This window comes from Otolemur garnettii, unplaced genomic scaffold (genome assembly GCF_000181295.1).
Source record: "Otolemur garnettii isolate 467f Iridium unplaced genomic scaffold, OtoGar3 scaffold00113, whole genome shotgun sequence".
Classification (NCBI taxonomy): domain Eukaryota; kingdom Metazoa; phylum Chordata; class Mammalia; order Primates; family Galagidae; genus Otolemur; species Otolemur garnettii.
In genome coordinates, this window is record NW_003852508.1 from 6,265,712 (window position 1) to 6,270,326 (window position 4,615).

The following is a 4,615-nucleotide window of genomic DNA, read 5'->3' on the forward strand; positions in this document are numbered from 1 at the left end:
CTCCAATTTTAATATCAGGTGTATCCAGATTAAGTAGAATGATTTTGAAGTATTTCTTTTTCTATTGTCTATAAGATTTGGGATGATCTGTTTTTTTGAAATTATCTTTTACTTTTATTTATAAATATTAGTTGTCTGTTTTTCTGAGACTTTAGAAAAAACCAAATAAGGTGAAGAAGTTAACTGATTAAAGTATTCTATAGTAGACATACTTCTATCTGTCAGTGTGAATGTTACTTTCTTTGCATTATTACTATTATTATTGCTTAATATTTCATTGCAGCCATCATCGTCTGATTTCTTTTCTGAATGTATTTATCTTTATTCGTTCTTTATGAAGTTTTTGTTCTCAGTCCTTATGTTAAACATTGTTATTGTCATTAAATTTAGCCTTTTTAATTCTGTGAAGGCAAAAGTGGAAACCTAATATATACATGTGTAAGTAAGAAAAATAAATTAAAAAAATATTCAGTATGGTTTCAGGAGGAAGAGCATTTTGTTTTAACTCAAATCTAGTTTCATATTCATTAGGATTCTCTGGTTCCTTTTGTAGACTCTCTGAAACATGGAGGTCTGAACTTTGCCTAAAGTTTTTCTAGTTCTCTTCTGTTTGAGTTGTTGGTGAATGATATAATCTATAGTCTTTTCCCCCTTTCACATCCTTAGATCTTTCCACTGGAGTTTTCAGTTGGAGTTGATGGGTTTTTCTCATCCTTGACTTCATTAAGTGGTGAGCTCAGATATCTTGGAAAATTTGTTGAACTGAATTCTCTCAGTCCCATTGTTTGAGAAAGTTTATTTCCTTGTTTTATGACCTCCTTTATGGTTTTCTTGGATACAATTCTTTTGGAGAATTCTGACAAAATGTCTTATTTTGGAAAAATTTTCTATCTTGTTAAAAGGACATTTCCTTAAAGAATTGACTTAGTTGTCTCTTCAGCTCTTGGGAACACCAAGTCCTTATAGTTCTTTCATGGGACCACCCTGAAGAACTTCTTTTAACGAGGCTCCAGTCACTTCTGTGCCTCCCAAATTGTAGTTGTCTGTGAATGTCATTCCAGTCATCTAGAATTTTAATAGATCATCCATAGGGAAATCTATTAGACACCTGGATACTTAAGAATCCTTTGAAAATTGATCATTCATTTATGGGTTCTATGGACATGGTCTATTAAGTATCCAACTTCCTTCCTCTTTCCTCTACCCTTGCAATGACCATATTGGACAATGGAATTTGCTGCAATGAGATTTAAAAAATGAACTATTCCATCAGAATGTTCCAATTTATTCTTTTGGTCATGTAAAATATATATTTATAATTTATTTTGTAATTGATTTTAAATCAAGGTATATAGTAGAATAAACTAATTTTACTATAAACTAAACTAAAATTCATAAGGAAATATTAAAATCAGAGACCTCAAAATAGTAGATAAATGCATGTTAATAAAAGTGAGGTTTAATTACATATTATTTCAGGTCTTTGTTTTCCAAGGGAAGACTATGTTTTGGCTATGTGTTGGGCCAAAACATTTGTATAGCAAATTTTCAGAACTCTGGCTTCAATAGTTTTGATTGGTTTTTAGTATATACTCTACCAAATGTGGACTGTAGAAATCAAGAGATTAAATCTGAACTAATCAATTTTTGGTATGTCGCAATCTCTGTAAAAGGTCTATTTGCCTGTTTTCTATTATAGCAAAATCAAACATTGACTTCTTTTGGTTTGTTCTACTATTTTTTTTTTTTTTTCATTCTTAAGCATCCTTCATCTAGCAAATAATTAGATAACTTAAATTTTGTCTTTTTTTTTTTGATGGGAGGCATCAATTTAATGCAAATCAGACAGAATGGCTTTAAATGGTTCTTGTATCTAAATTATGAGAAATTCAGAGGCATCATCTTCTTCTGCCCATATAAAGTTATTTATATTGATTTATGTTAGTTCCTTTAAAAATTGTAATACCTTGGGCTGATTTATTTTGCAGGCTTTCCATTGTCCACATATAGAAGATCTTTTTCTGTTGCAGTTAATTTGAGAAACTCTTTAGGTAACATTGCTATACTATTCTCAAATATTGTCAGGGTAGAAATGGAGCATAGCTGTTTAACATGTTTCTATAAGTAAATATTAACTCATTTTAAAATAAAAATGTTCTCATTATATAATTAAAAGTCAATAAAATTAATTTGTAATGATACATTCATATCCTAAGTGTAGTTTAAAAAGGAAAATAATTCCTTGAAGCAATTTTTTTGAAGACCAGTTTCTTATTTAAAAGGTTAACAAGTAAAACAATGTAGGCTACAGGCTCATAACGTGCAGCTTCTTTAGTGATCCCTCAACTTTTAAAATTTGTTGAACATAAAAGCGGTGCTAATCTGATTAGTAACTGCGATTGAGTAAATCTACTGTAAAAATGGACTATGTTCTGGTTTTTAATATGATACCATGAAGTCATTTGAGAACTGCCTCTGTGGAACATAAAAGTCTCTTTGATGGAATATTTATTCCATGATTAAAACCTATATTTATATGGATAGTGTTTTATATACTTACATACACATATACACATACATGCAAACATATGTATATAAATGGTTTGTGTTACTTTCATAAATAGTTATGAATTTTAGTTTTTAGAAAACTGATAGACAGGAAAGAAAAACAGTATGACATGAATGTCAAGTCTGGATGTGAATGTGGTCACCAAGAGTTAAGACCACAAATTATTTAGTGCACTTTTTAGCTTTCACCCTGCCCTCTTCTTGCTTCCAGGCATACATATAGAGAGAAGAGAACTTCTATCTGAGAGATTGTTGTCTGTAGAAATTTTACATATGGTACCTCATTTAACTGGAAGAATAAGGGGAAGTTTAGAAAGCTTTGTGATGTTGAAAAATGTTAACAGAAAAATGAGAGACCTTGGAAATATTCCTCAAGTGTTCTATGTCACCTGTAGCATATTTTTGTATGTCACTTTAGCAGTCATAGATAATGCTTTTAAAGCAGAGAAGTTCATTTCTTGGCACCCACATACATTGCAATTAGACTTTTTGCAAACTGCCAAAAATCTCTGGCAGTTTAAGCAAAGTCCAAAGAAATGTTAGCACTGCTTATAAATGTATTTATTGGGGAAGTGACTTTCAAATTGTGAATATTTATGAAAATACACCAAAAAAGGAAATATTTTGGCTCGGCACCTATAGCTCAACCGGCTAAGGCGCCAGCCACGTACACCTAAGGTGGCGGGTTCGAATCCCCAGCCCGGACCCGCCAAACAACAATGACGGCTGCAACCAAAAAATAGCCGGGCGTTGTGGCGGGAGCCTGTGGTCCCAGCTACTTGGGAGGCTGAGGCAGGAGACTCGCTTGAGCCCAGGAGTTGGAGGTTGCTGTGAGCTGTAATGCCACGGCACTCTACCCAGGGGGACAGCTTGAGGCTCTGTCTCAAAAAAAAAAAAAAAAAAAAAAGGAAATATTTTAACCAAATAAAATAAACAATTGCTTAATTTATAGTTTGTATGGAATTTAAGCAAAATTTTCCTTTTTTATCACAGTAGATATCTATTAAAATTTTAAATTAGGTGATCTAATTTTAGTATTTTTTATATTAAGTAAACTATTTATAAATAAAATTACTTTGTGCTTTTATAATGCTTTTTGCACAAGAATTTCATTGCTAATAATGTCATAGAATATGAGTATGGACATCCTGTAAGATACATATAATAGATGAATTGGGAGCAATTGACCCAACGAAGTTAGGGTTTTGTTTTAACTTGGCTGCTTGGCATTTTTCCTTAGTTTCATAACAAATTTTGAAAGAATCAACCAAGTTTGTTGCTCTTTTAAGGGTTTTGAACAGGACATTGTTTAGTTTTGGGGGGAGTTCCCTGTCTTCAAAGATGAAGATTAATTAAAAGTATTCAAATAGGCCATTATATGATTTATAAAGTAGATTGCAAGAAAAATTAGATTTTAGATTCATGATTTAACTGTGGGAGTGGAGAATGGCACAAGAGCTTCCGAGGTTTGGATGAGGGCAGGGGGTTGAACCCTAAGCATTCGGGGTAACCAACGTATAAGAAGGACTTATGGTAAGAAAAGAATGCTTGGGAGAGCAGAGGATATCACACCAATAAAGGTTAAATTATCCCAAACTGTTTTATCTGTTGGGACATTAATTGTCCTGAGAGTAATGTGAACGTTCCCATTTTTAAGATCTTTACATTGATTTGTCCACTTCTATCTGTTATTCCCCTAATAATTTTCAGTTGCCAACTTTTAGAAGACTTTAAACTGCTTTAATTGCCAAAGAAATTTAATGTTTTCCTCCCCCAAAGAGAGATTCTCCTGTTGAAAGTCATGATAACTTTTACCAACAACATAAGGAGTATATATGGCAGTTCTTTGGCCTTTATTGACTCATATGCTTGCAGTGTCTCCCTTAAAAAAAAACAGTGGAATTTGTTGTCCAAGTGCCTGAAATCAAATCCTACCTTCTCTACTTACTAAATGTGTGACCTTTGTGAATTAGTCTTTTTTGGTCTCAGTTTCTTATTTGAGATAAAGAAAACTTTTGTATAGGTTAAACAGGAAAATATAAGCAAG